Source organism: Bos indicus x Bos taurus, chromosome 11, assembly GCF_003369695.1.
Source record: "Bos indicus x Bos taurus breed Angus x Brahman F1 hybrid chromosome 11, Bos_hybrid_MaternalHap_v2.0, whole genome shotgun sequence".
Lineage (NCBI taxonomy): Eukaryota > Metazoa > Chordata > Mammalia > Artiodactyla > Bovidae > Bos > Bos indicus x Bos taurus.
Genome location: NC_040086.1, coordinates 65134341 through 65162020, shown reverse-complemented (window position 1 = coordinate 65162020; position 27680 = coordinate 65134341). Strand labels below are relative to the sequence as shown.

Here is a 27680-nt window from a genome sequence, read left to right as displayed (position 1 = left end):
CATCAGTATTGTTTGAAAAATGGTACAACATACAGATTCACCCCCAACACACATCCACCCCACCACACACACATACCTCTGTCTCTTTCCAATGAGATAGTCATAGTCAGCCCATCAGCTCTCAGCTTAATTTGTCATTTAGTTTCCTTCCCGGACTCCAGCCTTGCCCCCTCCAAATTACTCCCTTCATTGAAACAGCTGTCTTTCTTTCTGAATACATCCTTGTAATAAAAATAAAGCAGTGTTTTATTTTTAAATAAAGTTTTAAATAAAATAAATAAAGTTTTCTGTTGGAAATCTGATCATATTAACTCCCCTGCTTAAAATCTCTAATACAATGCAATGTCTTCAAGAGTTGAGTGAAAATTCTTGCAGCGCTAAGGCTGTTCCTGAACAGACCATAGCTTACATCCCAGCCTCATGTTTTATCCCTTGAGTCCCGTGGCTCTAACCCTTTGCATATGCAGTTACTCCTGTTCAACTGTTACTAAATACTCAAGTCTCAGCTTGGATTTTGTATCTCCCCATGGCTCTTTCAGCCCTCCACAGCCTCACATCTCTTCCAAGATGGGGTCACTGGGTCAAGGTCCCACCTATATGCTCCTGTAATCTCCTATGTTTACTTGCATCATCTGAGGTATTACCTGCATTACAAATTTCCTCTTTCTTACTCTAATCACTCAGCAAATAATGAACAACTTGAACATAAAAAATATCCACAAAATCAGCAGAATTCTTAGCTTATAGCAGGAATTTCAAAAGTATCTGTGAATGATTAAGTGATGAATGAATGAATCTCAATGCCATAGGCTCTAAATTTGAATCAATATCCCAAGACAAGCTCATGTCCCAAACAAGAAGCCTGAATTTCCTAGAGAGTTAGAAACCCAGAATAACAATAATCTCCTTCTCACCCGTAACCACAATCTTTAGAGGCAACTTACTGAGGAAAATACTTCTTCACTGATGTCATAGGGCTTAGTGGTCAGTGACACTCAATGACTCGTAAGCCTCATCCTAAGATCTTCACTTAATATCCCTGGAAATGCAATGCCACAGGTCTGTGTGTAATGAACAGAAAGCTACTGATGGGTTTCCCTGTCAAAAGGCTTGTTTCCAGTAAAGACAAGAAAGGATGAAGGGGCATTTATCTCCTTCCTTATTTCCTTGCCTTTTATTCTTCCTTCATTTCCTCATAGAGTTAGGGTTTAAGGATACACATGCCTGTGTGTGTACACACACACCTACACACATGCTTACAGATTACCAGTTGCACATTGGCACCCTCTGGTCATTGAGGAGAAACACATATGCCGTGTTTCACAGTATTTAAGGTAGGCTCCCAGTTGCATTGCATATTTACTAGTCAGCATCTCTCCATTGAGTACCTAGGTATATTTAATTTGTTTGTGTTATTTTCCATTTGAAATTAAAACAGTGGCATTAGTCAAAGATGAAAAAGGACTTAGAACACAGATGTATACAGCAGAGCATCATAGAATCACCTATCCTCAGCTCACCCCATTGATACAAGTTTAGGAAGGTGCTCCAAGGTTCAGAAATGTTCTGAGCATCTGTCTGTTTGATTTTGTATCAGGGAAATGAATAAGATGGGAAAGGAAGAGTTGGTAACTACAGTATAAATCATTTGGTCTTAAGAGCTGATTCACCTCTTTAAAAAAAAAGAAAAGAAAACAGAATTCAGCCTCAGGCCAGTCTGAAGTGGGGACATCAAGTTTATTGACGTTGTTCATTGGTGGAAGGACTGGAATGGACTTGAGAGGGTGTTTGTTTCCTCATTTTCTTAGGGCAGCTGCAACCCCTAACAGTTGCACCCATAATAGGATGATACATTTTCAGTCAATGATGTGTGTGGTTTTCCTCTCCTCCACCCCCAGCTATTAAAGCTGTATTCAGTGGGAGACACATAGTAATTTGCTGAAAATCACGATTTGCTAAGAAACTCACAAAACCCCAAGAGCCCATTATATTAGCAGAAGTGACAAGAAAATAAATGTTTTTGACAAGGGAGTGTTCCTATCTGGGGAAGATGGCTGCAACATTGGTGATTATTCAGCAAATCAAACTTATTTAAACACACTGTCTCTGATACTTAATAAATGTTATAGTGTGGCTTTTTGTGGCTAATAAAACTTGGTTTACATTCCACGCCATGCCTTCTATGATTCGCTTCCCTGGGCTCACTTAAAGTGCATTAAGAGGCAGCAAGCAAGATGAGGGCGATTTGCTGCAAAACTTAAATAATTCATTTATGCACCACTGCTTTCAGACTGTGTTTTTATAAATGCTGTAATGAGACAAGCTGTGAAATGTTCTACATGGGGAAAAGGCACGGAAGACCCTGAAAGAAAACCCCCTTTCCAAGCCTTATGTCTATGAGATGCAGGGCAAAAGCAAGAGAATCATCTCTTACAGAAATGCTTATGTTATTTACCTACTTCTCATAAGTAGAGCATCAACTAGTCATCATTTCTACTTTTCCATTAACTAGAATTAAAGTTATGCCATATAGGAGAGTCTTAGTTCCTGAGTTACTTTGTAAAATTGATATGTCTAATCAAATTCCCAAAAGGATATTTGGGGGAAAAGATTTCACACACACACACACACACACACACTCACACACACACACACAATTGTTTGTCTGAAAAAGTAACCAGACAAAAATATCCCATAAACATTCGAATATAAAAAGTGATATGCACTTAAACTGTTAGATAATCAAATGTATAATAAAGGAATGATATTTAAAAGAGTATGGTCTAATCACAGAGCAAACAGACAATCAATGAAACAGTCTAAAAAGGAATAGGTGAATGAGAAAAAATAGTCTAGAAACAAATGGAGAATCTATATAATTCAATTTACAATAAATGTAGCACTGCACATCAGTGAAAAAAGAATATATAATACATTTTTCAAAAAAGTAACTAGGAACTGTTATTACACAATTCCTAATTACTTATTTGAAAAAGAAATCGTATTCAAAGAATTTATCAACTGAAATTCCAGAGTTAAGACATTTATCACAAGTGATATTGAAAAAAAATCTATAAACTATATATAAAAGATCTAGGAAAATTATAATTGAACATTTATCTTATGATCTTTGGAGGGAAGATCATTCTAAATATAATAAAGATAATCTAAAAATAAAGAGAGTATTATATTTTGTTACTGAGAAATATAAAAGTAGACATCTGTACAAAAGAACACTTAACAAAATTTAAAAAAAATAACAAATTTTAAAAATATCTCAAGGGTATAAGAAAGAGGAGCTTTCCAGGTGGCACTAGTGGTAAAGAAACTGCCTGCCAATGCAAGAGACGTAAGAGACACAGATTCAGTCTCTGGGTTAAGATGATCCCCTGGAAGAGGGCATGGCAACCCACTCTAGTATTCTTGCCTGGAGAATCCCATGGATGGAGGAGCCTGGCAGGCTACAGGTCATAGGGTTGCAAAAGCCAGACATGACTGAAGCAACAGCATGCACATAGGAAAAGGGGTTAGTTAATATCACTATTAACTACATAGGTTTCTTACATATCAAAAAGAAATATTTTTTAAAATGAGTACATTATATGATTAAAAAGCCTGAAAACATGAGAAATATAAAATAACAAAAGACCCCTTGTTTTTGTTTGTTTTTACTTGTCACAATATCAGAGATAAAGGTTCTGCTAATGATGAAGGAATTGGGAAAAGGTCATTCTCCTAAACTGTTGATAAGAGTATTAGTTGGTTCATTTTTTTCTAGTGGGAATACTCAGCAATAACCATGCATTACAAAATGTTTAAAAATACATCTTTGAGGCTGAAATTTCTCTTCTAGGAATTTGTACAAGAAATGAAAATTTTCAGTGTTGTTAGTTACTCAGTCGTGTCTGACTCTTTGTGACCCCACTGACTATAGCCTGCCAGGCTCCTCTGTCCATGGAATTCTCCAGGCAAAAATACTGGGGTGGGTAACCATTCCCTTCTCCAAGGGATCTTCCTGACCCAAGGATTGAATCCGAGTTTCCCACATTGCTGGCAGATTCTTTACCATCTGAGCCACCAAGACTTACAAAATGTGTAAATAAAGAAGCTCATCCCAAGGTTCTTCATAAAAGCAAACATTTGAGGAAAACAAAATTTCTTCAAAGCAGAGTAATTTACATGTTATATGCTACTATGACTAATATTCATGTCAAGCAAGCTAGTCCCTAAAGGAAAAGCATTACTAGAGATTAAAAAACAAACTGAAGAGAATTACTACATCTAGTCAATGTCAAAGTCACCGTGAAGAGTCAACAATGGAGATGGGCAGAAATTATAAGAAAGTAGAAAACCAACCAGGGAAATCTAGTCCAAGACCTGCTAAGAGAGACTTTATTGAATAAAGTAGTCAACAGCATTATATGCTAATGAGAGGCCAAGATAAAAGTGACAGAAAAGAACCCATTGGATTTTATATCTGAGGCATAATTGGCAACTTTGATAAGATAATTTTGAGAAAGGGCTCAGGATAAAAGCCTGTGGAGACTCAAAGTGTGAGTCTGAATCTGGAAAACCCCTGCTCTAGTGGTATTGAGGCTGGGAGATGAACCAGGAGATTGTGGGAATATGGACACTAAACTAAGAAAATCTTCACTAAGGCAGTGACAGCGATGGTCGAAAAACATGGACTGTCAAGTTTTGAGACTCATATCTGTGGTGGGAACAAAGGGATCTGATAAGTGACTAGATTATAGAGCATGAGACTGGAGGGAGCCAAGGAGAGAGACAAGCTGAATGTGTCTTTCATTTGGTTGAGAAATTTGGATAGATGAGGCAATCGAGTCTTGAATACATGAGGTAGGATAGTTTTGGGGAAAAAACAATGACTTCTATTTTGGATATGAGATGTAAGAGATGACTATGTGTAATATTCTATAAGAAATACCTACAAGTCCCTTGGATTTATGGATCTTGAACTTACAAGAAAGATCAAGATGAAAACATAGATTTGTGACTAATCTACACACAGAAGGATAAACTCATACAACAAAAGTAATATAGCTGGATGAAGTAATATAGTTGTTATATAGAATATAATAGAAGTAATATAGTTGGATTGTTGGATGGCATCACCAACTCGATGGACATGAGTTTGAGCAAGCTCTGGGAGTTGGTGATGCATAGGGAAACCTGATGTGCTGCAGTCCATAGGGTCGCAAAGAGTCAGACACTACTGAGCAACTGAACTGAACTGAAATTAATATAGTAATAGTATATACGAAAGTTCTTAGAGCTAAAACAGAAGAGATTGCAACAGAAAGATTGAAAAATCAAGGCATGAAAACATGATGGTAAAGAACCAGGGAAGAAGATACAATGCAGTAAATAAAGAATCCAATTCCTTATGAAAGAGATTTTTTTTTTTCTTACACAGATAAAAGCCTGAAAATCTTCTGTCTTCTTTCAAGCCAGGATGGAAATATTTGCAAGGAAAGTGGAAAAATTCTGGCTGGAAAGTCCTCCTACACATCCAAAGTCCATAGCTATAAATGAACTGCTGGATAGGGCCAGACTTGCATTTTGTAAACAAGAAGGAACCTTTCTCAGACAAAAAAAAAAAGAAGCTTGCATTTGGCTCTAAAAAAATATTCCTAAGTTTGATAAATTAACTTTTTTCCCCTACTCCAGGGTATCTAGCTTTCTCTGCTTTTGTATTTTGCCTCTGAATAGAGCTTCACAGGAAATGTCTTCTATACCCCACTTTACTCACTTCTCTTGAGCTGTTAGGTCCTCTCTCTCTCCTCTTCTCTTCCCAAAAACAGATTGGCATGTGTTTTGTTTGTTTTTCTTTGCTTTGCTCCTCTAATGGAGGAACACTGGTTTGGTGGAACTAGATATCAGGTCCATTTTGATGGGCTTATATTATTTTGTATGGGCTGCCACAACAAACCACCATAGACTGGATGGCCTAATATTGGAAATGTGGTTTCTCACAATCTGGGGGCTATAAGTACATGATCAAGGTCCAACACAGTTGGTTTCTGATGAGAACTCCCTTTCGGGCTAAAGGGCACCTGACTTCTAGCTATGACCTCACATGGCTTTTCCTCTGTGGCACGTGAAAGGAAGAAGAGCAAGTCGGGGGAGGAGAGAACTCTCTGGTGTCTCCTCTTAGGACACTAATCCATTAGATCAAGGCTCCACCCATACACCTCATTTAATTTACTTACCTCCTACAAGTCGTATCTCCAAATATTGCACTGGGGGTTAGAGCTTCAAAATATAAATTGGGGGAAGGGGCACAATTCAATCCATACCAGGGCTTGTCTTACTTAGATAATTGAAAAGGCAGAACAAAGCAGAGCCAAATGACAGTGGGCTTCGAATACCTGTTTAAGCTAGTAAAAGAGTTCTAGAGAATCTCATGAGAACTGAAGATTGCTGGTTCTTTTCTTGATATTCAACAGCGTTGATCTCTGTAAACATTCTAAAATTATAATATCCATTTTTTCAGCTAATGTAAATAACCATTTATGATTTATTGATACAAATAATATGTAAGTTTATGTAAAGGTGACTATCTCTTCATCATGGTGAGCTCTAAATAATAACATGGAACCATTGTAAGGAATATTTACATGGAAAGGATGCAAGAATAACAGCTTAAACTATAAAACCACTTGAAAATTGGAGGATTATCTCCAATTTGTGGAGGATTATCTTGGCAGGCTCTTGGAGTTTATGGCTCATCTCCAGAGAAGATCCAAGAGAACTATTTAATAATAACTTTCTGAACACCCTGTCCTTGGGAAGGTGGAGGTGATTGGGCTGTGGTTGGAGGTTCAATAGGATAGATGAAATTGACCATGGCCATAGCCCTCACCTTGCTAACTTGAATTTTGTCCCTATCACATCCTTTGACATTGGTGATTAACCCCAAGAAGAAGAGGAAGGACACAAAAAACTGAAAGAAGTAAACAGTGAAATATACTTGCCTCTATGAGTACTAAAGAGGCTGAAAGCACACAGCTTGCCTGTTTGAACTTCACCGATAAAGATGAAACACCAGTGGGAAGAGGATTTTTCTCTTTGCTTCCATTCAGCAGCTATAGGAAGAGGTCCAGTGATATTATACCAGTGTTGCTGAGGTTATGAGAAAAATAAGATGCATCCACAGCCACCCCTGTCAGATGGTGGCAGAGGCCAGGAGGGACAGCAATGAAGGGAGACCCAGAGTCCCCAGGAAGACTTGGGCGAGATCTCAGGAGTGCTTGGAGACAAAGGGAGCAATGAATATAGCTAAGCTCCTTACTGTCCCCCGTGGGCTGTGTGCCTGCCACTGCTGCTAACACGTCACCGAGTTTTCCATTTCCTTAAGGTGGTGAGGGCAGGGATGTAAAGACTGCAGTTGCTTGTGAGTCTTTTGTTTATATGACTGCAGGGATGGTGCTATGGAAGGGCATACATCTCAAGAAGGAAGGCTACCGCAATTTAATTGTCCATCCACAATGCCCGAAGAGTACACCGTATAGCCATAGTAGCCATGGCAGGAAGATTAGTGAGCAGCACTTTGATGGCTCAAGATAGTCAATGGTGGTGATAATGTGACTCTCGAAGGCCACAGGAAGAGAGAAGGGTGTGATTCAGCAGCTAAGGCATGAAAAGGTCTTGTTATGCACATGAATGTAATAATCTTTACACGTGTGTGTCACTCCATCTACACACACATAAACACATATTCACACGTGTAAAGTTACACTCTTTTTTCTTTTAGAATTTTTAATTGAGATGTAATTGACATATAATGTTGTTTTATTAATAGGTTTAGGTGTACAACAGAGTGATTTGAAATGCGAAGGAAATTTTTAAAAAGGGGAGTATAAGTATACATATAGTTGATTCACTTTGCTGTACTATAGAAATTAATATGACATTGTAAAGCAAGTATATTCCAATACAATTTTTTTTAAAAAAGACCTCATGACACAAAAAATTTGCAGCTGTGTGTGGTGATACACCTTAACTAAACTTACTGTAGCAATCATTTTGTCTATATGTGTTTGTGTGTGTGTGTGTGTGTATGTGTTAGCCACTCAGTCATGTCTGACTCTCTGCAACCCCATGGACTGTAGCTCACCAGGCTCCTCTGTCTATCAAAATCTCCAGGCAAGAATACTGGAGTGGGTAGCCATTCTGTTCTCCAGGGGAATCTTACCGATCCAGGGATTGAACCCAAACCTCCCACATTGCAGATGGATTCTTTACCGTCTGAGCCGTCAGGGAAGCCCAATCATTTTGTACCCTAATTCTTTTAACTACATATCTCACCTGTCCACTCACCCCCAACTCCAGTCAACACACCCACAAACTGTAAATCACAGCGTTCGTTCTTGGTTAACTTGGATTTTCATTTCAGCCTTACTTCACTTGCAAGTTGACATTCAAGTGATCGACCTTCTCTCACTTCAACAGAAGAATATACGTTTTGCAGATAAAACCTTGACGAAAGCTTCCAAGTCAGGATTCAGTTTGGTTTCCAGTGTGGGAAAATAAGTGAGCTTCTGTGGTTTCTTCCTGAGCCTGAAGGGGAAAAATACAATAGAAAATAAACATATAGACATCTCTCAGGGCACCCGTCTAAAAATGTCCCAGTTGGAGCCCAGCCCGAAAGCTGCATCAGCTGTTTTACCTCAACTTTTTGCCCTTTTCCCAACATGCACATATTTATAACCTGGGTTTCCCAAACATTACTCTATATTTCCGCCATCTGGTTTATGGATTTTTTTTTAACATGCTACAGGCTGCCAAACGGTAAAGCTAGTAAGATTCTTGTTGGAGAGAAAGCAGCTCTGGCAGAGTATTGTAAAATAACATCACATTAGCTACTTGGAAGCAGTAGCAGAGCTCCAGAGATTCAGGAACTCTGGAAGACTTGGAGAGGGTTTAAAGAGGAGGCGACTGGATCACTTATATGTTTTGGAAGAATATAAAAATATTCTCCTCCATAAGTATACAAAGATACAGAGAATCTTAGTTACCAAAGAGTAAAAGGTGAAATGCTGTACATTTGCCATCATTTTATGACTGTGTCTCTACCATAGAGAAATGATATGCTGGATGAACCTAGAGATGATCATACTAAGTGAAGTAAGACAGACAAAGACAAATATCATATGTGGATTATATGTGGAATCTAAAAAAAAAAGATACAAGCGATCTTACTTACAAAACAAAAAGGGACTCATAGACATAGAAAACAAACCTATGGTTACCAAAAGAAGGGTGGTGGAAGGGATAAATTAGGAACATGAGATTAACAGATACATACCATTATGTGTAAAATAGATACTCACCAAGGGACCTGCATTATAGCACAGGGAACCATACTCAATATTTTACAATAACCTACATGGGAAAAGAATCTAAATCTGAATATATATATATATTCAAATATATATATATATTCAAATATATATATACATATATATATAAATCGCCTATACAGTTGAAACCAGCACAACATATTAAATCAACTATACCTCAATAAAAATAAATAAATAATTTTTAAAAAGAAAAATGATGTGGCTTCATTTATGCAGAGACCCAGCTATTGTGTTTTTGTTGCTTCCACTTGTGCTATGAAATAGCATCAAGGCAGTGTTAAAACAGGCCTCCCTTGTTCAATGGAAGGTCCTGTAAAGTTCATGTCACAGCAGCATTTTTGTTAAGTGAATCCTGTTTCACTGTTCAATTCCATTATAAATGTCAGAGCTACAGTCTACGGGAAAGCAGCTGGCCCCGAGTACAATGAAATCACAGGTCAGAATGTGGAAAATATCTTCAAGACATGTATTTAAAGGAACAAATCATATCTGGAAAAAATGATCACTCAAGATATGTTTAAAAGTATTCTGCACTCAAATACTAACATAGAAATAAAAATACAGGGTTGAGAAATCCTGGCAGCGTTCTCTTCTGCCTCAATCTGAACTTCTACATCACAGTTGATGTTAAGAAAGCAATTCCTAATGATCAGAACATTTGGCTAAGGATGGTTTTTTGTTTTAATCGACTTTAATTACCTTAATTTTTGACTTGATAGTCTAGGTAAAATTTTTTTTTTTTTTTTTTTTGCAGGGGGTTGGCGATGAGGTGGAGTACACTTTTTCTGGACTTCTGTGTTCTCGCTCCAATTATCTCTATCTGGATCCTTATACTAGGGCAACAAAGAGGACAGTGTGAAATATAGTCCCCAAAGTGTGCATTTCTTGTTTCCCTGGGGGGTTCTGTGCTGGTGTTTGCAGAAACAGATGTTATTTAGCAAATGATTTTATGGCTTTGAAAAGGTCATAACTGTTTGTATATTTTGTGATTGTTTTGGACCAAATTGCTTTATTTAGCTGCTAATATTTTTCTCATTTGGGGCCGTTAGTGTATCAAGTGGCGTTTTTCTTTTTTTTCAATTTGGCTGTGCCAGGTTTAGTTTTGGCATATGGGATCTAGTTTCCTGACCAGAGATCAAACCCAGGCCCCCTGCATTAGTAGCACAGAGTCTTAGCCACTGGACCACCAGGGAAGGGCCTCAAGTGGTGTTTTTTGAGTTTAGAAAGATTCTGATTGCACACTGATTCCACAGACGTGTTCATTTACTCATCCATTCATTCACTTATTTTTTAATACAAGGTCAGATACAAGGTCACTACTCTAAAGATGCCCATAAAGCCCAGATAAGATTGAACATCTCTAAAATGTCGAGCACAGTATTACAGTTTGTCATTTAATCACCATTCCTAAAAATATAGGGATTATTATTCCCATTTTGGAAATGTGTAAGGTTCAGAGTGGGCGTGTAATTTGCCCAGGCTTATGCTTCGGAGAAGGCAATGGCACCCGACTCCAGTACTCTTGCCTGGAAAATCCCATGGCGGAAGGAGCCTGGTAGGCTGCAGTCCATGGGGTCGCTGAGGGTAGGACACGACTGAGCGACTTCACTTTCACTTTTCACTTTCATGCATTGGAGAAGGCAATTGCAACCCACTCCAGTGTTCTTGCCTGGAGAATCCCTGGGACGCGGGAGCCTGGTGGGCTGCCATCTATGAGGTCGCACAGAGTCGGACACGACCGAAGTGACTTAGCAGTAGCAGCATCATGCTAGTACTAAGTGACAGAGCCCATATTTCAACTTGGGGTTCTCTAATATAAAACTCCAAAGCTTCCATTACAATTGTTGTTTAAGAATGTTTACCAGTTTAAGAATGAGATCATCAAATTATAATGAAGAAATGGGGTTCTTAAGTTTTGAAACCGTAACTGTTTCATATGCTGTTATGGGAACACCATAACCATGTGCTGTTCCCAGCATGATGGCATGTTTTAATTTAAGAATTCAAGAATTCCTTAAATTTTGGAGTCTGGGAGACAACTGGAGAGCAATACCTGTACTAATTAAAATAAATGTCTTGATAACATATTTACTGAGAGTTGGAGATCTTCTTGACATTAGTTATAGGGGATAAAATCTACCATCCTGGGATCCATCATGTTGCTGCCATCTGCACATACTTGAAGAGGAAGGGGAAGATGGAAGGGAGGTGGCCAGGCTAAAATCTCCTTGGGGACAGTCTCAGTGCAGGGGAAATAGGTGGTGGGAATGAAACATTTCAAGGGATTCTCTTGCTTCTGCTTTGTTCTTCATCAGGACCAATTCTAGCCCTCATACATTAAAGGAGAGAAAAGAAAGAAATTCAACAGGAATAGGGAAAGAGAAGGAAGAAATATTAGTGAAAAATAGGGTAGACAAACTCATAGGAAAGTTTTCCTATGAATTCAGAAATACCAAAATGAAGTGGAGTCCTCCAAAAATGTCAGGATTATGATTTTATATTTATTCAGTGAATTTCAAAGTCCTGGGGGTGGGACATTTCCTCCCTAACATGAGTAACATAGGTGCAAAAGTACATAAAGTACACAGGCTCTTCACTGAGTCGATGTGCTACACTTGAAATGGCCTCTGCTATCGTTGGAATCAACAGGGCATTCAAACACAGTTAAATGGTACACTGACGTCAACAATTTAAAAGATATTTTTGAAAATTTGTATTGAAATGTATTTGACATACAACCTTGAGTAAAGTTATAGTGCACAACACCTTATATGTAATATGGATAGGATTTATATATTATAATATTATCATTGTAGGGATAACCAGCATCTCCACCACATTATGTAATTATCCTTCCTTTTTAGTGGTTGGAATAATGAATAGTAGTCTCTTAGCAAGTTTGATGATTACAATACAATATTTTTGTCTATATTCACAATATTGTACATTAGATCTCTATGGATAATTTACCACTGGTTGTAAGTTTGTACCCTTAAACAGAATCTCTAATATTCCCCATTCTCTATCCCTTGGCAACTATCGTTTACCTTCTGTTTTCACAAGTTTATCTTTTTTAGGTTCTACATATAGATGATATCATCTAGTTCTTGTCTTTCTCTGTCTGACTTCAACTCTTTTACCTTATAAAACTCTGGCTGAATCTTCAGGGACTCCCTTAGAGTGTACCTCAAGTCTCTGATTGGATCTGTGGTCTCTAACGTACATAAGAAAGACAATGCCAAAGAATGCTCAAACTACAGCACAGTTGCATTCATCTCACACTAGTAAAGTAATGCTAAAAATTCTCCAAGCCAGGCTTCAGCAATATGTGAACTGTGAACTTCCAGATGTTCAAGCTGGTTTTAGAAAAGGCAGAGGAACCAGAGACCAAATTGCCAACATCCACTGGATCATTGGAAAAGCAAGAGAGTTCCAGAAAAACATCTATTTCTGCGTTATTGACTATGCTAAAGCCTTTGACCATGTGGATCAAAACAAACTGTGGAAAACTCTGAAAGAGATGGGAATACCAGACCACCTAACCTACCTCTTGAGGAACCTGTGTGCAGGTCAGGAAACAACAGTTAGAACTGGACATGGAACAACAGACTGGCTCCAAATAGGAAAAGGAGTACGTCAAGGCTGTATATTGTCACCCTGCTTATTTAACTTGTATGCAGAGTACATCATGCAAAGTCCTGGGCTGGATGAAGCACAAGCTGGAATCAAGATTGCCAGGATAAATATCAATAACCTCAGATATACAGATGACACCACCCTTATGGCAGAAAGTGAAGAACTAAAGAGCCTCTTGATGAAAGTGAAAGAAAAGAGTGAAAAAGTTGGCTTAACGCTCAACATTCAGAAAACTAAGATCATGCCATCCGGTCCCATCACTTCACGGCAAATAGATGGGGAAACAGTGGAAACAGTAGCAGACTCTATTTTTCTATGCTCCAAAATCACTGCAAATGGTGATTGCAGCCATGAAATTAACAGACACTTACTCCTTGGAGGGAAAGTTATGACCAACCCAGACAGCATATTAAAAAGCAGACACATTACTTTTCCAACAAAGGTCTGTCTAGTCAAGGCTATGTTTTTTCCAGTAGTCATGTATGGATATGAGAGCTGGACTATAAAGAAAGCTGAGCACCGAAGAACTGATGCTTTTGAACTGTGATGTTGGAGAAGATTCTTGAGAGTCTCTTGGACTGCAAGGAGGTCCAACCAGTCCATTCTAAAGGAGATCAGTCCTGGGTGTTCATTGGAAGGACTGATGTTGAAGCTGAAACTCTAATACTTTGGCCTCCTGATGCGAAGAGCTGACTCATTTGAAAAGACCCTGACGCTGGAAAGATTGAGGGCAGGAGGAGAAGGTGATGACAGAGGAGGAGATGGCTGGGTGGCATCACCAACTTGTTGGACATGAGTTTGCATAAATACGAGGAGTTGGTGATGGACAGGGGGCCTGGTGTGCTGCATTCATGGGGTTACAAAGAGTCAGACACGACTGGGCGACTGAACTGAACTGAACCGAACGTACATAAAGAGACTCGGGTAAATTGCTTCATTTTGGAAATCCATCTCACCATCTCACTTATTCTCAGACATGGAAATTAATTTGATTTGATGTCTGTTCTACTGTGGAAAGGTGAAGTGAGCTAGGCAGAGGATTTGTTAGACCTTTTATAAGCAAACTTAGTAAACGTGCAGGAAACTGTAAAAGAGGAAATTTCCCAAAATATTGCAAATGCATATCTATTATGATGACAAGCATTGCTGAAGAGTGAATTGATTAACTCATTTTAGGCTGGGAGATGGGGATTTTCAGAGGTAAACTGTGGAGACAGTTATTGATTTACACATAAGGCTTCTGAGAGAAGGTCATTGACATTTAGGGGGGAGATGAGAAGACAGAAGGCCAAAGACACTGTTTATCTGTTTCAGTTCAAATAAAATAGTCTTCAGTATTGTGTCCATAAAGTCTGGAGAACAGTTGTAGGCATTAGCAGAAAAAGAACTGTGTCAATCACTTTCTTCTCTGTTCTTTCTTCTCTTCTTAATATTTTTTCCAGTTTTATTGAGATATAAGTGATATAGAGCACAATTATATATAGATATAATTGATATCAGAGAAGGCAATGGCATCCCACTCCAGTACTCTTGCCTGAAAAATCCCATGGGTGGAGGAGCCTGGTAGGGCTTCTTCGCTCCATGGGGTCGAGAAGAGTCGGACAGGATTGAGTGACTTCACTTTCACTTTTCACTTTCATGCATTGGAGAAGGAAATGGCAACCCACTCCAGTGTTCTTGCCTGGAGAATCTCAGGGACGGGGGAGCCTGGTTGGCTGCTGTCTATGGGGTCGCAGAGTCAGACACGACTGAGGCAACTTGGCAGCAGCAGCAGCATAATTAATATAGAGATATAATTGATATTGAGATGTAATTGATATAATTTATATAGAGCAATTGATATATTGATATAATTATACATAGATATAATTGATATAGATATTTATTTATTGATATATATAGATACTGAGATATAATTGATACATATAATTGATATTGATACAAGTTCAGATTATACAGTATAATTATTTGACTTACATATATTGTGACATGATTGTCACTGTAAGTTTAGTTAACATTCATCATCTCATATACAAAAAGAAAAAAAAATTCCCTTGTGTTGAGAACTCAGAATATACTCTGTATGTATTATACAGAAATGTTAACTACAGTCATTAGATTCCACATTATATACTAGTACTTAATTATAACTGGAATTTTTGGCCTTTTGACTACCTTCTTCTGAGTTTTAACTTTGTACAAAATAAATACTGAATTTAGAGAAGCAGTAGGAAGGAGTTGTGAGGCACTGAGAAGCAAGATGTAGGATAACTCCGGGGAGAGTTTCTATAGAGCAATAATAATTATCACTGAAACAGGGAGAGCCACTGTTCACCAAAAGACACGTTCTTCTTTTCTCTATAAACACACAGCCACAGCTGTGTTCTCGGCCTCCCTAGCGGCTAGGTTCACCATGGAGCAGAGTCCCAGACAATGCCATGTGATGGGAGGTGATGGAAACCACTTTCAGGCAGTTTCTGCACATGCTTCTTCAAGATTTTCAGGATGCCTAGGATGGAATACACCACAGATGCTTCGGAGAACTTGTGTTGCAAATGTTAGAGCCTTGATCAGCCTTGGGTGTTGAACTAGTAAGTGTTTCCATGGATGAAGGAACATCACCACCATGAAAAAAGAACATCTGACTTATCTGTTATGTGAATAAGAAAAATCTTCTAGTGTATTTCAGTTGTTTTACATTTCAGGTTCTGTTTGTTTCAGCAGGTATTTCCCTGCTAGTCCCTAAACACAATTTTGTTGGGTTATATATATATATATATATATACTATTGATCAGATCAGATCAGATCAGATCAGTCGCTCAGTCGTGTCCGACTCTTTGCGACCCCATGAATCGCAGCACGCCAGGCCTCCCTGTCCATCACCAACTCCCGGAGTTCACTCAGACTCACATCCATCGAGTCAGTGATGCCATCCAGCCATCTCATCCTCTGTCGTCCCCTTCTCCTCCTGCCCCCAATCCCTCCCAGCATCAGAGTCTTTTCCAATGAGTCAACTCTTCGCATAAGGTGGCCAAAGTACTGGAGTTTCAGCTTTAGCATCATTCCTTCCAAAGAAATCCCAGGGCTGATCTCCTTCAGAATGGACTGGTTGGATCTCCTTGCAGTCCAAGGGACTCTCAAGAGTCTTCTCCAACACCACAGTTCAAAAGCATCAATTCTTCAGCGCTCAGCCTTCTTCACAGTCCAGCTCTCACATCCATACATGACCACAGGAAAAACCATAGCCTTGACTAGACGAACCTTTGTTGGCAAAGTAATGTCTCTGCTTTTGAATATGCTATCTAGGTTGGTCATAACTTTCCTTCCAAGGAGTAAGCGTCTTTTAATTTCATGGCTGCAGTCACCATCTGGAGTGATTTGGAGCCCAGAAAAATAAAGTCTGATACTGTTTCCACTGTTTCCCCATCTATTTACCATGAAGTGGTGGGACCGGATGCCATGATCTTTGTTTCCTGAATGTTGAGCTTTAAGCCAACTTTTTCACTCTCCACTTTCACTTTCATCAAGAGGCTTTTGAGTTCCTCTTCACTTTCTGCCATAAGGGTGGTGTCATCTGCATATCTGAGGTTATTGATATTTCTCCCGGCAATCTTGATTCCAGCTTGTGCTTCTTCCAGTCCAGCGTTTCTCATGTTGTACTCTGCATATAAGTTAAACAAGCAGGGTGACAATATACAGCCTTGAGAACTCCTTTTCCTATTTGGAACCAGTCTGTTGTTCCATGTCCAGTTCTAAATGTTGCTTCCTGACCTGCATACAAATTTCTCAAGAGGCAGATCAGGTGGTCTGGTATTCCCTTCTCTTTCAGAATTTTCCACAGTTTATTGTGATCCACACAGTCAAAGGCTTTGGCATAGTCAATAAAGCAGAAATAGATGTTTTTCTGGAACTCTCTTGCTTTTTTTGATGATCCAGCGGACGTTGGCAATTTGATCTCTGGTTCCTCTGCCTTTTCTAAAACCAGCTTGAACATCAGGAAGTTCACGGTTCACATATTGCTGAAGCCTGGCTTGGAGAATTTTAAGCATGACTTTACTAGCGTGTGAGATGAGTGCAATTGTGTGGTAGTTTGAGCATTCTTTGGCATTGCCTTTCTTTGGGATTGGAATGCAAACTGACCTTTTCCAGTCCTGTGGCCACTGCTGAGTTTTCCAAATTTGCTGGCATATTGAGTGCAGCACTTTCACAGTATCATCTTTCAGGATTTGGAATAGCTCAACTTGAATTCCATCACCTCCACTAGCTTTGTTCGTAGTGATGCTTTCTAAGGCCCACTTGACTTCACATTCCAGGATGTCTGGCTCTAGGTCAGTGATCACACCATCATGTTTATCTGGGTCGTGAAGATCTTTTTTGTACAGTTCTTCTGTGTATTCTTGCCATCTCTTCTTAATATCTTCTGCTTCTGTTAGGTCCATACCATTTCTGTCCTTTATCGAGCTCATCTTTGCATGAAATATTCCTTTGGTATCTCTGATTTTCTTGAAGAGATCCCTAGTCTTTCCCGTTCCGTTGTTTTCCTCTGTTTCTTTGCATTGATCGCTGAAGAAGGCGTTCTTGTCTCTTCTTGCTATTCTTTGGAACTCTGCATTCAGATGCTTATATCTTTCCTTTTCTCCTTTGCTTTTCGCTTCTCTTCTTTTCACAGCTATTTGTAAGGCCTCCCCAGACAGCCATTTTTCTTTTTTGCATTTCTTTTCTATGGGAATGGTCTTGATCCCTGTCTCCTGTACAATGTCACGAACCTCATTCCATAGTTAATCAGGCACTCTATCTATCAGATCTAGGCCCTTAAATCTATTTCTCACTTCCACTGTGTAATCATAAGGGATTTGATTTAGGTCATACCTGAATGGTCTAGTGGTTTTCCCTACTTTCTTCAATTTAAGTCTGAATTTGGCAATAAGGAGTTCATGGTCTGAGCCACAGTCAGCTCTTGGTCTTGTTTTTGCTGACTATATAGAGTTTCTCCATCCTTGACTGCAAAGAATATAATCAATCTGATTTTGGTGTTGACCATCTGGTGATGTCCATGTATAGAGTCTTCTCTTGTGTTGTTGGAAGAGGGTGTTTGCTATGACCAGTGCATTTTGGTGCATTGGTGACCAGTGCATTGGCAAAACTCTATTAGTCTTTGCCCTGCTTCATTCCATATTCCAAGGCCAAATTTGCCTGTTACTCCAAGTGTTTCTTGACTTCCTACTTTTGCATTCTAGTCCCCTATAATGAAAAGGACATCTTTTTTGGGTGTTAGTTCTAAAAGATCTTGTAGGTCTTCATAGAACCGTTCAACTTCAGCTTCTTCAGCATTACTGGTTGGGGCATAGACTTGGATTACTGTGATATTGAATGGTTTCCCTTGAAACTATGTATAAAATAGGTAACTAACAAGAACCTGCTGAATAGCACAGGGAACTCAATTCAGTGCTCTGTGGTAACCTAACTGGGAAGGAAATTCAAAAAAAAGAGGGGATATGTGTACATGTATAGTTAATTCACTTTGCTGTACAATAGAAACTAAGATATTGTAAAACTACTATATTCTGATAAAATTTTTAAAAAATGACACCACCATTAAGCAAAAAATAACATATGTGTAACATATAATTAAATTTTATAATTTAAAAATTGGAACATTGTTAAAAGCCATTCTGCAGGTCTCTAACATTTCTTTCCTGTTCCTGGACTTGTTGAGAGGAGGCCTTGCAAAGGGGAGAGGGATGGTTGCACACACTTTTCCAGGTTCCCATGAACCACAACTTCATGATCCCATGACAGTTGAGGGCGAGAGCATGAATTGTTTAGATTTCTAAAATGGATCTGGGAAATTTATGCTTTTCCTGTTGGGGAAATTCTCTTGATTTATGATCATCATGTTTATATGTACTAAATCATACTGAAGTATATGAAATGTTTTGTTTTTTAATTTTGGTTGAGCGAGGTGTTGGTCATCCGAATGAATGACTATTCAGGAATGGCATAAATTCCAAGCAGCATTTGCAGTGGGTGTGCATTATTTGAATGGCAGAGGCAGATTGATGGTCTCTGGATCCCACGTGAGCATCAGGCAGTGCAGCAACTGCTCAGTACGATCGCTTTCTGACCATAAACGTGAGTTGTTATGATTGTTGGTAACAGTTGTACTTTAAAACATGAAGAAGGGTAATTCTAAAATGATGATCCATGTTGTTCCCTAATCACTATTTTTAAAGGTCTCAATGCTTCTACAATGTCACGTTTAGAACCAATGTGTGCCCACATAACTGATGGAAATGCTTTGATACCACATTAATACCTATCTGCATAGCCACCAGAGTAAATTCATTTATTATTTAATATCTTAACTGTCGCCTGATTAAAAATAACTGTTTACTTTTCTGTTTGAAAAATAGTATTCCTAGGTTGACATTATGTTGTTTTTACATAAAAAAAGAGGCACTCTGACCTCAGTCATTTATCAATTAGCAGATTTTACTATACTCTCAGGACAGTGTTAGGTACTAGAAGTGTGAAGAAGAAATAAGAGATGTGTATATAACATGGTTTCTACAGTCTTAAGAGGGACACACTTAACATGATAAGAATCATTTACAGAGGTTGAATTTCGCATTAGATTTGCTCAAGAGAACCTTGAGCATGGATCCTGAATCATGTCCCTGGTACCTTCTATCTGTGCAACACTGAACAAATTGTTTGATCCATAGGATCTCAGCTTTCCAATCTATGAGATAATTATGCTATGAACTACAAACACTGTATATCAAATGAAGGAGCAGAGCATCTCCTATGGTCCTAACACCAGTCCTGGAAGAATAAGAATATGGCTAAATCATCCAATTCATCCAGCAGTGGGTGAGTATTCACAAACAAGGAAAGACTTAAAAAGCAGCAAATTGTAAAGACTCAAAAGAGGCAAGAAATAATGACTCCAAACCTCAAGTGTAGGTGAGGGCCAACAAGATCTGAATAAGTAGAATTAAGAAACCAGAAGTGTGGATATTTGAACATGATTCTGTACTATGTTCTGTACCTGTTGGAGCATCTTATATATCAGCTAGGTCTGTAGGATAAGAGAGGTATTCAGCTCACTTCTGGTTTAGAAAGACATTCATGAATCTTCCACTGATTGTCAGTTCTTGTGAACTGAGTTACACTCTTAAGATCACTAGGTTTCACAAATGCAGTAAGAAATGGCAACTCACTCCAGTATTCTTTTTTGGAAAATTTACACAGACAGAGAGAGCATGGAGGACTACAGTCCACGGAGTCACAAAGAGTCAGACACAACTAAAAAGAAGCATGCAGATTTCACCAAACTCTATCATTTGATTGGCTTATTTGTTTTCTGTATATCATCCCCCCCAGTGGGGTTTAAGCTCCATGAAGACAGGAACATATTGATTTTCCACTGATAATTTTTTAACTGATAAATCCTTTGTTCTGAGAACTGGAAAAGTGTAGGTGCTTGATATATACTTTAAATAAGTGAATTAATTAAATTAATGAATGAATAGATTATATAACTGGGTATCCTTTACAGGAAATCATAATGTTTTGGTCCGAGATGCCTACATAAGATGCAGGTCCCTGCCATTTAGAGATAGGCTCTATTGAGTTGAAGTCAATTATGCAATGGTTTTGCTTGCAGTTGACTTAGAGATTGGCTGAATTAAGGCAATGGTGGCCAGTAAAACAGATAAATTGGTCTTCCAGAAGTTTTGAGGGAGAAAATTCTGAGCCCTTAAGGGAAATCCATGCCCTCCTCCACTCTCTCTTTCTCTGTCTCTCTGTCTCTCCTCCCCACTCCACTCCTTTTCCCTATCTAAACCCTTTATGACCACAGTTATCTTGAGGCCACAAGACAAAATGACCAGCACAAGGAGCAGAGTAGAGCTGAAAGAGTGGAGGGAAATGAACGTGGTAGGCATGACATTTGACACTCCACCAATTTGTGGACCCCCAGTTCTGTGAGTCCTAGAGAGTCCTTGTTGTATAAGCCACTGGGAGCTGGTTTTTGTTACTTCAGCCAAAGCATCACAATTGTTACCACCTGTTACAATTTCTTCCAGAGAATTGAGTGAAAAATATATGTGGTCATCAAGAACCTGCCAAGTAGTCTTTCATAAGCTTTCAAAATACTCTACACCGAGAAACATTATCTAATATTTCCTCAAATAGAGGAAGACAGTAACAAAGCCCAGATTGATAGAATTAAGGATAGGACCTAAATCTTGTTACTTTTGCCAAGATGCTAAGAGAGAGAAAAAAGAACTATTGTACAGAAAATGGAATAGGCGTGTCCTGTATCCTTTGAGACCTAGTAACTGATGTGTGGGAGAAGGCAATGGCACCCCAGTCCAGTACTCTTGCCTGGAAAATCCCGTGGACGGAGGAGCCTGGTGGGCTGCAGTCCATGAGGTCGCTAAGAGTTGAACACGACTGAGTGACTTCACTTTCACTTTTCACTTTCATGCATTGGAGAAGGAAATGGCAACCCACTCCAGAGTTCTTGCCTGGAGAATCCCAGGGACAGAGGAGCCTGGTGGGCTGCCGTCTATGGGGTCGCACAGAGTCGGACACAACTGAAGCAACTTATTTTCATCTATACCCACATCAATTTTCTCTTTAAGAGGTGCTGTAACAGGTAGTAAAACAAGCTGACTTGATCAGCCAATACTGTCTTGGTTTTCCTGGCCTGTTGGCCATTCTGTAGCTCTGTCCACTCACAGGTAGAAAAGAGCACATCAAGGAGATGAAATTCAAATGGATCAGTTCCAATTCTAGTTGTTATCATGGCTGAAAGGTATGATGGAGAAATTTTAAACTATTGGCCACTGGGAAGTATTTCAAATTTAAATAATATATACACCCTTCCCATCACCCACACTCACCCCAGAATTCTCTAGACACTGCCCTGATTCTTTACTTTATAGCATCTATTGCCTTGACAGACTATATATTGTAGTTACTTAGTTGTTATTTATATTCTCCCATTTAAAGTGTAGGCTTCACCAAGGCAGGGATTTCTGTTATCTAGTTCATTGCTAATAGTTAGCATCTATGAGAGTATCTGCTACACAATAGCTAAATAACTAATATTTGTTGAAAGAAAGAAGGTTTTTTTTTTTCATTTGCATAAGTATAAAACAATTGATATATTTTATAAACTAGGTTTGAAATTACAAATCCAAGCTTGAAATGACTTTCTCTGGTACCTTCTTTTAGCTAACAAACAATTTTTAAACATTTTTTAGACTTCTAGTAAAACTTGGATCCATGCAGAACATATTAATTCAGGGAAGAGTATTTTAAGGAAAATGGAGATTCACTCTTTCAGGGAGCTAGGAGAGAATGTGAAGACTTTTTGAATACTGACTTGCTTTACATATCTTAAAATTGCAAAGATATATTGTTTTCCGATGCACTTTTAACTAGAGATGAATCATCCTCTATTGAGACTAGGATCACATATAAATTAATTTTCAAAATGCTTCAGTAAAAAAAAAAAAAAAAGGTTAATGCTTTCAACCCTTTCCCTGGCAGAAATATGAGACAGAAATATCGCAACTCTTAGGTAAAGCATGGTGGACTGCAAGCTTGCACTAATTTTTGCTTCTCTTCTCCAAGTGATTCTTTCTTTGCCTGGGAAGGTTGTCCTGCCTTCCCTGGGCTGCGGCAACTTCCTTGGTTCCTCACCCTTCTCTTCCCCTTGACTCTTCCTCCTCACTCCCCTATCCTTTGAAAGGAGGTTGCGGTCCAGTGATCTGCAGAAAGTTAACAAGCACTGAACAAGTGTGGGGTCCATATGATCCGTGGGGTCCATTTGTTCCCCTAGAGTTAAATACCAGGTTTCTTTCAGTAAGTACCATCCCCTCCTTGTTCAAGGAGGAGATGCTTGTCAATGAAACTCACTCCTGCATGGCTCACCATCAAAGACAGGCTTGTTAAATAGGTCATCAGAGGGCTTCCAGCTTTCAGTGACTGGGGTACCATATTTCCTTGACAGAAGCAGGTAGTCAACCAGGGCGTTTATTCATTGAAGGTCAGGCTTTTGTATTAAGAAACTACTCGCAGATGTGATAAGCAGTAAATTGCAGATCTACCCCTTTTTTTCACTCCAGAAAGTGTGTGTGTGTGAAATCAGCAGAATCCTGCCTCTCTGTGATTTATGACCCACTTTTGACCAACTCTTATCAGGTTCCCACAAGCCCCTTTCTGATGTAGCCTGTGTCTGAATGACAATAGACAAACCAGCACCATTATGCACCCAAATCTCTCTCTGCTTTCTATACACCAAGATTACATCTGGGGCATTGATTTATTGCTGCCATTCCCCCCACAGGGACCAGTTTGTTCAGCCTGAACAAGATCTACTATTATTAAACGGAGTCAACAACTCCATGTGAACTTGGGAAAGAAATTATCATTGGCTCTCACCAATCTAACAACGCAGGCATATAAGGAAAAGCCTGCATTTAAATATTTAGACTGTTTATTTGTCTCTGCTAGTCTCTTTTTTAAGTATGCAAAATAAGATAAAACAAGGCTTGGGAAGAAGGGAATCTTTGTGGTTTCTCAGATGTTGAAACACAATGTGCTTTTTTTTATGAACTGCACTGAAATGATTACAAATCTCTGCTTTGGTGTGTATTTCTGAAACACCTACTATATCTGTAGCAATGAGGTTTTATGACAGCTTAACAGTTTCTGCAAAATTTATATGTTCTACCAGTAGATCATTTGGGGGAGTGATATAAATTTTACAGCACATCAGAGTTTTATATCACCTACAAATGCCTGATGTAGGATTCACTATAACCAGGCCCTACATCCACCCACAGTTTTCTATTCTTCAGGGTATTTATGTTATCAGGCAAAAGGGCCCTTCGATGCTTTTCTGTTTACAAATATCATTCCTCCTCCCTTGTTCCCTCTCACTTTAACATCATTCGATCTGACTATTTGTCTATGAGAGATTCACTCCTGCTTTCATCAATTTACATAGCAGACAATCTCTGCCTTACTTCTGCTCTCTAACTCCCACAGAGGTGGGCAGTGGCTTCTCTGGAGTTTCTAGAATCTCTGAAGACTTGAGCTAAATGAAAACCCCAAAGGGAAATCCTTTTCTGTAGAGCTCTTACTTTCTGAACCACCAGTTGTTACCTATGATCTGACATATGCTAGTGAACTTAGGAGTGGCCTCAGAACAGAATACTTTCAATCATAACTGCTTTAAGAAATCTGGGCCCATTATTACTAAATCTGTGGGAACATTCTGGGTCATGATCCCAGAGATTTAGACACACTGAAGAAAGTCAAATTCAGGTTCAAAGCTGTAGTGGTCCTTTTGCTGCGGTTGTTACCAGAATGCCATTTTGGGAAAACTTTCTGCCACCTTTGTTCACTAGGTCAGGAATCTTTGTCTTTAATCTTTCTCATTTCTATGAGCCCTATTCTCGGTGCCTGAATATCTGAAACATTTCCTGTAGGCATTTCAGCATAATGGATGAAGAAAAATATGTGTGTTGAGAGGTATAGTGGGCATATAGAATTTTTCTGTTTCACTGGGAAATCATATTCTCCCTCTCCCCAGCTTCTGTACCCACTCCAAAAAAGAAAAGAAATGCTCTCAATCCACTTGGTTTGAGTAGGAGCAGACCTAGAACTTCAACTCAATTTGTCAGATTTGTGACCCAGGCTTAGCCAATCAGGAAGATTCTCTATGTCTATAGGATCATGAGCTACATGAATGATACAGGCTCAGGACTACAGGGGCCATCTTGGAGCCACACAGAGAAAACCTGTCTGAGACTGAAACAAAGCAGATGAGAACAGAGGCCAGAGTTGGAGACAAAGTTCTGCAACCTCAACTGCTCTGACTACACCCTCTTTCTCCTCTTGGACTATTCATTTAGGAACGTGCTCACATACTCAATTGCTTCAGTTGTGTCCAGCTTTTTGCAACACTATGGACTGCCAGGTTCCTCTGTCCATGGGATTATCCAGCAAGAATACTGGAATGGGTTGCCATTTCCTCCTCCAGGGGATCTTCCAGACCCAGGGATCGAACTCATGTCTCCTGTGGCTCCTGCACTGGCAGGCGGATTCTTTAATGCTGAACCACCAGGGAAGCCCAAACACCAACACATAAGGAGTCAATTCAGATAAACCACATTATACTTTGGGTACCTTACAGCCTATGCTTTTCACAAAACAAACAAGGTCATTTGTCTCTTTATGTCCTGTGCTATGATCATTTATGATTTATGACCTTGTTTGGAACAAGAAGTTGAAAAGTATAGAGTTCTATTAAAGCAAAGATCCCAGTACCAGCTTCTATTATAGTTGGCCTGAGACAATAGAGTGAACAAAGGACAGACCAGAGGTATCTGGACTTAATCCCCCAGCAATAGGGAGCCAAGATAAGTGTTGGAACAAAAGAGTGACAATTGCAGATTTGCTTTCCAAGAAGCCGACACCAGCAACTGTGTGAAGAAGGGCAGAAAGTGGGGAGAGACTTATGGAAAGCATAGTTTCTAAGTCGAGGAGAGAGCTGCCAATGCAGTGGCAGAAACATGGAAAAAGAGAAAATGAGCTTGGGGAAAGTTTCTGAGGTTGAGGGACTCAGTGATTGAATACATGGGTGTGGGAATGGAGATGTCAGAATTCTAGTAGAGACAGGTGGAAAGTGATGATGTTACTGATACTAAGAAGGAAAAGAAGAGCATTATTGAACAGGTGGAAGGAAGAAGAGACGGATGTTTTCCATAATAATTTCAGCTTCGACTATTGTTTTACTGCCTTCAGGATAATCAGATGAGTTTGGAAGTGCAGAGTGATGCTAAATCTGAAGGCATTAGTGTAAGAGATTTCTACATTTGGTGGCAGTAGAGTCATGAGGATGGATGCATTTATTCATAGAAAATGAACACATGGAGCTAAAGGAGAAAGGCAGAGCCACAGGGGCCACCAGCAGCCAAGTGGCAGACTCAGTCTAAGGAGCTAGGGAAGGAGACCTAGCAGAAGCTGTCACAGGTGAAGCAGGAGAAAATAAGCCCTCAGGACTTAATAGGGAGAACATTTTCAGAAGAGAGTAGTTTACACTCTCCTAAGTTACAAATGGGGGCTTCCCTGCTGGCTCAACAGTAAAGAATCTGCCTGCAATGCTGGAGACCTGGGCTCGATCCCTGGGTCACAAAGATCCCCTGTAGAAGGGGATGGCTACCCACTCCAGTATTCTTGCCTGGAAAATTCCATCGACAGAGGAGCCTGGAGGTCTATAATCCATGGGATCACAAAGAGTTGGACACGATTGATAGACTAACATTAAGCTACATTACAAACGTAAGGACATCCCTGGACTGCTCAGTTTGCTTACAAATGAGGTGAAAGCACCATTTACTGGAGAGCTTAGTTGGGAAACAGCATTGCCGTAGCACTGGCTTTTGTTGAGGGGAAAAGTCCCTTTCCAGGGACAGTAATAAAGGTGAGAGTATATTAGATATCGGCCAAAGAAAGCTCATGCCTTTCCAATTATAGAATGTTCTTTTTCTTTCCCACCTGTGTGCGATTCACCCTCCAGATCATGTTCTATTTCTGAGAACCCGGTACCTCTTTTTTGGCTCCTGTTTCCCATATATGTGTCCTTTCCGAACTACTAGCATTAAGGCCATATTATATTGCTGACACTCTTTACATGCCAGGCACTGTTCCAAGCACATTGCATACATGTTACCTTACTTAATCACCCCCCACACTCTATGATGTAGATATTATTATAGCATATGAGAGCACTGACATATTGAGATGTTAAGTGACCTTTTACACGTTCATACAACTCAAAAGTGCCAAAAACAGGGTTTGAACCTGGGCTATTTGGCTTCATTATACGTGGACCACGTTTCTGTGATCTGTTTTGTGAATGTGCATGTGTGTATGTGTTTGTATTTAGTTGCTTGGTTGTGCTGTTCGGTGACTTTCCAAATAGCTTTCAAACTCTCTAATTGAAGTGCCAACATCTTATACTTATTTGAATTCTTCTTGGAATTCAGTAATAATAGCTCATTTATGAAGCTCTTACTAGGTCTCCAGTCCTTGTTAAGTACATATAGAGTTAACCCTTGAGCAGTGACGGGGTTAGGGGTGCCAACACTTTGTGTGGTTGAAAATTCGCATATAACTTACACTGGGCCCTCTGTATATGCCTGGTTCCTCGGCACCTAAATTTCCTCTACATCTATGGAATCAACAATTGCAGATCATGTAGCACTATGGTATTTACTATTGAAAAAGATTCACAAATAAATGGACCCTTGTATTCCATCTGTGTTACTCAAGCATCCACTATATTTCATTTATTGTCAGCTTCAATGACATGGATGAGGTTATCACTTTTTAAAAAAAATTTACAATTGGGGAATTTGAAGCTCAAGGAGATTAAATAACTGGCTTAAGGTCACAGAGTAGGTGGGACAGTTAGGGTTTAAATGCACACGAACACTACTTCTAGGTGCTATTCCTTTACATCCTGTCAATCGTATGAGTAAGTTCAGTAAGTAGAGGACTTATTGACCGACTGTAATCATGCACAAGACTGTAGGGATGGAAACACATTCTCTTCGTGCAGTCCTGCTTGCTGG

The 27680-nt window shown here is 39.3% G+C and overlaps 1 pseudogene; it reads right to left on the bottom strand.

Moving 5' to 3' along the window:
* LOC113900840 overlaps positions 1–26771 on the bottom strand; it is a 55133-nt pseudogene extending 28362 nt beyond the window's left edge.
* Between the last annotated feature and the right edge of the window lie 909 nt (positions 26772–27680).